This window comes from Rhinolophus sinicus, linkage group LG18 (genome assembly GCF_036562045.2).
Source record: "Rhinolophus sinicus isolate RSC01 linkage group LG18, ASM3656204v1, whole genome shotgun sequence".
Classification (NCBI taxonomy): domain Eukaryota; kingdom Metazoa; phylum Chordata; class Mammalia; order Chiroptera; family Rhinolophidae; genus Rhinolophus; species Rhinolophus sinicus.
In genome coordinates this window covers 3,230,566-3,239,092 of record NC_133767.1, presented here as the reverse complement: position 1 = coordinate 3,239,092, position 8,527 = coordinate 3,230,566, and the positions used below count along the sequence as shown (strand labels likewise).

The 8,527-nt window shown below is 51.2% G+C and overlaps 1 long non-coding RNA gene across 2 annotated transcripts in view; it reads left to right on the top strand.

Annotated features, from left to right (window-relative positions):
- Positions 1 to 106: 106 nt before the first annotated feature.
- The window catches only part of LOC141569507 (uncharacterized), a 243,230-nt gene continuing 234,809 nt past the window's right edge, over positions 107 to 8,527 (top strand). The window contains exons 1-3 of one of the 2 annotated variants that reach the window (XR_012493236.1): positions 107 to 4,506; positions 5,040 to 5,209; positions 6,636 to 6,755. This is a non-coding gene — a long non-coding RNA (uncharacterized LOC141569507). Of the gene's footprint in view, positions 5,210 to 6,635; positions 6,756 to 8,527 lie in introns of both variants that reach the window. The other variant, XR_012493235.1, reaches the window with a different exon arrangement.

Genomic DNA, 8,527 nt, shown 5'->3' with positions numbered 1-8,527 from the left:
CCGATCCACGACGCAGAGAGGTTCCCGCGGAGCGCGTTCCAAAGTCACCGCCGCCTCTGTATAGTACCACCAGGCACGCACGTGTGGCTGGGCCTCCTCCACGCAGGTCGAAACGCAGCCCTTTCTCACCTGGGCGTACTCCACTCCCCTCCCCCCCGTGTCCTTGTCCCTTTGTGCACACTGGGTGAACACCCACGTCCTAGGCCACCCCAAACATACACGTCCACACGGTACCCCCCTCACGTGGGTACATACACAGGAGCCCCACCACCAATGCGGCTCACGTCACCCACGTACACACGGATCCACCAATTTCCCGGCGGGCGCACACACTCCGCGGCCCGGGACACAGCCGGAACGCGCGCCCCTCCTTCCCCCCTGGCGGCCTTGGAACCGGCTGGAAGGAAGGGTCCAGGGGCAGCCTAGCACTTGAGCACCGAGTCCGGCTCCTAGTCCACCCTGCCATCCGAAGTGGGCATGGCCCCGACCCGACCTGGGAGACTGAGCTGCAGCACTCCCACCACGCTGGATCCCTGGGTGACCTTAGGCTAGATTCCTCAGGTCTCCCCTGAAAACCCCCCAGAACTTTGAGGACCCCCGACTCTAGTTTCCTAGGAAGAGACCCCCTCATCCTACCCACCCCGTCCCATCCCGGCCCTACAAGACAGGACAGGAAGATGAGCCCTGCTCCCCATCTCCCTGAGGTGGGCGTGGGGTGGGGCTGGGGAGTCAGGAAGGTGGCAGAATAACTCCTTTTCGGGAGGGTAGTTGCCTGCCCTTGATCTTTGGGGACCGCGGACCTTTCAGATGTTATCTCTTCCTGCGAGCCTCCCCGAGTTCCTGCCCATCCAAGCTGGTTTACTGCTTAGTCAGGCCACCTACGCATCTCCGTGAATACATTTTATTATTTCTAAGGAAAAGTGGACGGGAAGGACAGCATATTTTTTCCCGTTTTATTTGCCTAGCACACAGTAGGCGATCATTAAATATTTGCGGGCGGACCCTTGCTCAGTGTTCCGGTCAGACTGCAGAATTGGAAAGTGGGCGGGCACTGCCACCTGGTGCACATAGTGGAACTGACGCTGGGATCCTTTTTTTTCCCACCCTCCGTTTTAAACGCGGGCGAGCTCGCCTTTCTGTCTCAATTTCCTCATACACAAAGTGAAGAAAATTTTAGTAGTACACGCCTGTTGGGGTTGTTGTGAAAATGAAACACATGCTATCTGTAAAGCGCTTCACGTAGCGTCTGGCACGTGGAAAGCCTTCAGTGTGAATTGATTAGTGTTATGGCTGTGATTATATTCCCTTTCCTGGTTTATTTTACAGACGGACCCTGACTATGATGATCAGTTTAGCTTTGGGGATGACTTTGCGAAGCAAAGAGTGAAAATGAAGGTAGCTATTGGGTGGCAGGTACATCGCCCCCCCCCCCCAAGTTCAACATCATAACTCACGTGGTGCTTACTGAGTGCCAGTGCTTACTAAGTGTTCTCTTCTTTAAAGTATTTATCCACCAGGAATGCTCTAGGTGGATACTGTCATTTACCCCATATTACTGATGGAGACACTGAGGCCCAGAGGGGTTAATTACTGGCCGGCCACGATGCCGTTGGCAGAGCTAGGATCCAATCCTGGCCTTTCTTCTCAACCAGGGGCTACCCTGGTAGCATTTGCTGCAAGGTCAGACATCCACACAGACGAGCCTCGTGTCCCTGCAGGGCTGCCACCCCAGGCTCCAGCCCTGGAGAGGACAGCGCTAGAAGGTGCAGGGGCCTGGGTCAGGCTCTCGAAGGCTCCGTCCACCTCGCGCTCCTGAAACACACAGGCTTTCCTGGCTCCATTCCTCACCGCCCAGGGCTTTTCGCTTTGTTTAGTGTCAGTCTCCTCAGCTAGACTGTATACACGAGAGCTTTCTACGTTGATGGATGTGTTCGCTGTCAGTGCTATACGTGAGCACTTTACATGTGACGAGTGCTAACTTTCTGTTTTATTTATTTTTAATTCATTGAAATTTAAATAGCCTCTTGTGGCCAGAGGCTAGTGTATGGAGAGTGTAGCTCTAAGTTCAGTGAGAACAGGAAACGTGTCTGCTGTTCATCCTTGGATCCCACGACCGGGGAGTGGGGGGTATGGCTCGACCAAATGAATCATTAAATTCTAGCCTCACCTTCCTCTTTAAAGTATGTCTATTCTGTATCCAAACCCATGAGAAGGATCCTGATTTCTCTGCTAAGGAGGTCATCTCCCAAGTGGTGATGCCCCTGGGATTCTGGAGTCGCCTGAGTGCCCTTCCCTGGCTCGTGTTGCTTTCCCCGCAGAACCATCCCAGGTAGGTGTCTGTACCTCTCTGTGATACAACTGAGGCTTGGACAGCTTGAGGGGCTTCTCCAAGGTCTCCCAGCTGGGAAGTGCCAGAGGCAGGATGATGCAAACCTACTCGTTCTGCTCTTCCCATGTCACCCCACTGCCTCTGACTTAACTCCACGGAGAAGTGGGTTTGAATGGTGAGGATTCAAGCAGAGGACAGGATGATATTTTCAGCACCCCTCCAGTTGCCTCAGGCAGGTGACTGCCTGAATATCGGACCCCGATGGTGTCACTAGCACTTTCCTTGGGGCTGTTCCTGATTCTGGCGCAGTTCATAGATGGATGCTACTCTCAAGGAGCTCCCGGTCACAGGCAGACTGTCTCGCTAGAGAGGGAGAGCTGGTGAGCACAGGGCATTGTGGGAGAGTCTCCTAATTAATGGAGGGGGCTCAGGTTCCCCAGGGACTCCAGCGCTTGACTTTCCCTCCGGAATGAGAATGGGGACGCTTCAGTCCAGGGGCCTCTCTGGATTCATCCTTGGAGTGGGCGGCCAGGAGGGAGCAAATGTGGGATACACTGTTGCTGCCACTTTATCGTTTTGTGCCCATGACAGACATCTGTCTCTATGTGTTCCACTTTTGTAGATTCCACATAGAAGTGAGATCGTGCACTATTTGACTTGGCTTATTTCCCTCAGCGTAACGCCCTCCAGGTTCATCCATGGTGTCGCAAATGACAGGATTCCCTTCTTTTTTAAGGCCGAGTAATATTCCATTGTACACACAGACCGCTTTTTCTTATCCATTCATCTTCCAGCAAACACTTAGGTTGTCCCCATGTCTTGGCTACTGTGAATAATGCTGCAGCAAACGTGGGGGTGCAGATACCGCCATTCCTATTTTACAGAAGCGGACGTTGAGGCACAGCGACAGTAATTATCGCAAAGCCAGCTTGAGTGCCCCCCTGATAACGGGCCATGGCTCAGGCGTGGTGTGCAGAAGAGGTGTCTCCAGAGCTCATTCCTGCCAGGCGAGCCTTGTCCAGCCCCATGGCTGGGGCGGGGCGTGGCTTTCTCCCCCTTCTGCTCACCCCCTCCCCTCCTTCCAGCTCCCTTTCTTCACATTCCTTGCTGAGGACTTGGCCCAGCCAACTGTGAAAAATTATTCCAGACAGGCGAAGCTGAGGTGGAAGCTGCGAAGTGGGGATAGGAGACAGAGGTGACTTGGGTTACATAAGGGCCCCTGGGACAGGGGACAGTTATGTAATGGGGAGGCAGGCAGGGATGGTGAAGTGAGTCAGGGCAAGGGCAGAAAGCAGGAACTGGGGGAGGAGAGAGAGAAGCACAGAGCAGAGGAAATGTGTCCACCTGCCATGCAAGAGAAAACTAGAACAGGCCAAAGGTGGGGCTTCCTCTGGCCTGTCCCCTCCCCCACGCTGCTGTCCTGGGAGACTCCAGCTTCTCCTCTGCTGGCCCCATGGGTACAGATGATTCCAGAAGACCTCCAGAATCTTTGTACTAACACCTTTACTGCTTAATTAACTCAAGCCAGTTTCTGTGTCTTGCAGACAGCTGTGAGTGACGCAGAGCCCTTTCCTGTCCTAGCACTGGAGTCATGGGGGTCTGGAAACTTCCAGGCACATGGTTGGCGCTCCATACATGCATGTTGAGTGAATAAGCAAACAATGGATATTTATATATTTTCTTGTAATAGCTTTTACCGTCACATTTCCAGTGGTTTACCTGGGGCTGATGAAGATATTTATCCTCACGGGTCTTGATGCCTGGTCGCCACCCCAACTCAGGCCTCAGCTGCTACATTTGACCATTTCCATGTGCGATGGACTGAATATTTGGGTCCCCCCCAAATTCTTGTGTTGGGGCCCTAACCCTCAGCGTGATGGTGGTTGGAAGTGGGGCCTTGGGAGGTTGTGAGGTCATGAGGATGGAGCCCTCGTGAATGGGATGAGTGCCCTAAGAAAAGGGGCCCCATAGAGCTCCCTCTTTCTGCCATGTGGGGACACAGGGAGAAATCGGCAGTGTGCGACCTGAAAGAGGGCACTCCGCAGAACCTGCTGGCACCTCGACCTTGGACATCCAGGCTTCAGAACTGTGAGAAATACATTTCTGCTGTTTGCCAGCCACCCAGTGCATGGTATTGGTTGTAGCAGCTGAACTGACCAAGGTGCCATCAGAAGCAGGTAAGGGGACCATCTGAGTCCCAGCGGCTCTGGGGGGCAGCAGCCCTGCCTCCCCCAGCCGGCCCGAGGCAGCTTTTCCTGCCAGGCTTCCTTTCTCTGCCTGTTCATCTCTCGCCACAAGGAGCCCAAAGGGACCAGATGGCCGCTGTAGCTTGAAATGTGTCCCCTGGTGGAGATGTGTCTCCTCTGGGAACCAAGACCCCAACATCCTGCAGACCCCCTGAGTTGTATGCAGCTCCTAAGCTGTGGCTGCCATGTCACATACACCTGGGGCTCACCCCAGTCCCCACCCAGCTCGCCTCCCTTCGTCTATCTCCTGCCGGCCCCAGAGGCACTTGAGTTTGCAACCCCCGGTCTGGAACGTGACCATGGTCCAGCCCCACTATCCAGTTCTCCTTCAGAGGTGGGCTCTAGAGTGGCTCCTTTCTCCTTTCTCTCCGAAGGCATTTCTTGGACTTACCACTTGGGGGAGACATTTCTCTTTGTTCTGTTCCTTTTGTCTCTGCCAGACATCTCTTTTTTTATTCTGACAGTGTCTTTGGCATATCCCATGCTTTGGGCTTTGTTGTAAGTTGGTAGATGGGATTGGAGAAGGCATGGCACCCCTGGCAGCTTTTGGAACCGCCACCTCTGCACTGCCCGGGGCGGTCCTGGGCCCACAGACCCTAGGGTCTGAGACATGACATGGGACGCATTCTTAAAGGTGTGTGAGAACATCTACCATCTGAAGATGAACAATGTTATTTACAATGTGTGTGCACATATATTTGTTTGTGTATTAGTTCCTTCCGTTATTCACGCATTCTGGGTCCTAGTCAAAGAACCGAGGTCAGCCTATTCATTATTGAAGAGTGTTGTAAACGACATTATAAACAAACAACTCAGAGCATGGGTGTGTTTACGTCTGCCTGGCCGGGGTCTGAGTTGTCCATGCACTATCGGACACTGCTCCCAAAGGCGGTGGCTTCGAATCACGCCACTGCTTTGCTGGTGGCTGTGTGATCTGGATAGGGCTTGTCACTGCTCTGCGTGGCACTGGCCAGGCTGGCGGGTCCAAGGTGACCTCTCTAGCTCCAGGGCCTCTCATGATGTGGACTTTCTCTGCAGTGGAGGATATTCAACCGCAAACACCTGCTTCCCGCTTTCCGCTGTGTTTAACAGGAGCCTGGATGGATTTTTGTGACTGTGGTAATAGTGCCCTCAACTGGGAGGCTGAAAACAGCAGAAATGTATTCTCTCACAGTTCTGGAGGTTAGAAGTTCAAAATCAAGGTGTCCTCAGGGCCATGGTCCCTCCAAAGGGAAGAGTCCTTCCTTGCCTTTTCCAGCGGCCCCACCTGACCCCAGGTGTTCCTGGATTCGTGACAGCAAAGGTCCATCTCTGACCTTGTCTACATGGCCTCCTTCCCTGGGTGCCTGTGTGTCTCTATGTCCTCACCAGTCCTTGGATTTAAGGGCTCCCCCAATCCAGTAGAACCCCATTTTAACTAATTATATCTCTAAAGGGCATAATTCCAAATAAGGTCATATGCTGAAGTCCCAAGTGGGCATGAATCTTGGGGGGACACACATTTAACCCACACCAGGACCTCATTAGATCTTAACTGCAATCCTGTGAGGCCGGTCAGAGACATGGAGGAAACTGAGCCTCAGAGAGCCTCAGCAGTTTGTCTAAGCTGCCGAACCAGTCCATTCATTCATTCATTCATTCATTCATTCATTCATTCATTCATTCAATAAATAAATGAGCTGTGGGCCAGGCACTGTCCAAGGGACTGGGTCACACCTGCGAGCAAGACACACAATTCCTGTTAGATGATGAGCAAAGACATGCGGCCTCAGCTACTAAGACACGCAGCCCCTTAGATGGAGATGGACACGACAGGGGAGTGCAGGGGGGTGGGGCGTGCTGCATTGCCGGTTTAAATAGGCTGCTGAGGAAGGACACAGGTGAGCTGAGGCTTGGAGGAGTGAGAGGAGCCAAGGGGTTATCTGGGGAATAGTGTTCCAGGCCGGCGAACGGCCTGTGCACGTTCCAGTACAGGGTGTTTCCCTCTCTGTCCGCTAGGCCTTGTTGAACTGACCGTTCCCTAAGGGTCAACTGCCCTCTTTATCTTTTGAACTCCGTAGTCTCTGAGCCTCTGGAGGTGGCCTGCAGTGCAGCCCAGTGGCCACAGGGTGGCAGTGCCTCCCACAGATTTGAATCCTCACGCAGCTCTGGGGCACTCCGGCTGTAAGTGGTTAATGCAGGTATGTTTCTCTTTGTCCTTGAAAAGGCAGCAACTTTTGGCTCAAAAGAGATGGCTTCTTTGTATTTAATGGCTCGTTGCTTCTCCACCTCTGCCTCCTGAGGGTGACAAATGGGGGGATCAGGGTGTGAGAAGAGAGGGGAATGTTGAGATGACCACTGATGTAGGGTTTGGTGTGGGATGAGGAACGTGGGGCTCAGAGAAGGGAAGTGAGTGGCCCAAGGTCACCCAGCTGAGTGGGGTCAGAACTGCGCCTTCTGATCTCTGGACCAGTTATTGTGTCACTCTACTTGCTTCCCCTGGCCTGGGAAACAGATGGAGTCAGTGGTGGGGGTTAGGGAGATGAGTGGGATCGAGAGCCCAGAGATGTGAGCTTCACATCCAGCTCCTAAGGAGTGGAATCAGAAAGGGGGTCTGTCCCTGCTGCTGGGGTAGACTTTGGGACTCAGTTTTCTTATCTGTAAAATGGGAATAAACAATTGGGTGGTGGTACCTGTGTGTAGAGACCAAGTGTGGGGTGAGACCTTTATCCCGACCTCTCAGTATCTATGGTGGGAGAACTTTTAAAATGACTCCAACTTTGGGGAACCAGGTACACCTGGTCTTACAGCCCACTTCCTAGCTGTATGATGTGAATGTCCCTGAGCCTTAGTTCCCTCCTCTCTAAAATGGATTTAATAATATCGTGGGTTAAAAGAGATAATCCAGGTAAAGAGTCCAGCCCAGTCCTTGCCATGTTATAAATGTTCACTACGTATTAACACTGGGTTGGGGTGGGGAGGGGAGGGTAGCTAAATTCAGAATGGAGGTGGGGAGGCTCAAATATGGTCAGGTTAAAAGCTCGAGAACACCCAGTCATTTTCCCGGATGGGCGAGAAAAGGCTAAGAATCCAGGCTAGACTAGAAGTTAAGATACAATAGCAACCACTGCTATTTCTGGAGTACATATGTAATTTCATTTGTTTCTCATAGTCACACAGGAGGTGGGCACTATTGTTAAACCCGTTTTACAGCAGTGATGACTGAGAATCAGAGAGATTGGTAACTTGCCTAAAGTTCACAGCCAGTAAATAGCAGAGCCTGAACTTTTGGATGTCTAAGCCATTGAGCTCAGCCCCCTGTGCTGTAATGTGTCCCAGCTTCCCTAATATTCTGTTCCCCTAATCTGTACTCTCGGGATGATAAACTCAGTAATACAGATTCTGACAACCATCTTTCACAGATAGTCTCCAATTCTTCTAGAGAAACAAAACAGGAATTGTAACCTGGCTCCAGGAGAAAAACGAACCAACCTTTAAAAAAAAAAAAAAAAACCCAACAATTAACCTTTTACAATTTTCTTTATTTTTACCTTTTATTATGATAATTGTCACAATCACATACAGTATGTGTATGTATAGTATATCCATCACCCAGCTTTAACGGTTATCAACCTTTGCCATCTTGTTTCATCTATTTCTCAAGTGAGATGTCTCAAAATTTAACTTAAAAAAAATAATCTTGTCAAACCAACTCCAATTCTCCTTACACCCAATTTCCCCTCTGGCTTTATGGAAATATAACAAACATATAAAATTTTGTAACTTAAAGGTGTACAAGGTAATCACTTGCTATATGGATATATTTCAAAATGGTGACAATAAAATGCGTTAATACATCCAGGACCTCCCATTGTTGCTATCTATTTTTGTGTGCGGGGAGAACTTTAAAAATCTACTCTCTTAGTGACTTTCAAATATACAATACAGCATTACTAGCTGGAGTCAGGGAAGG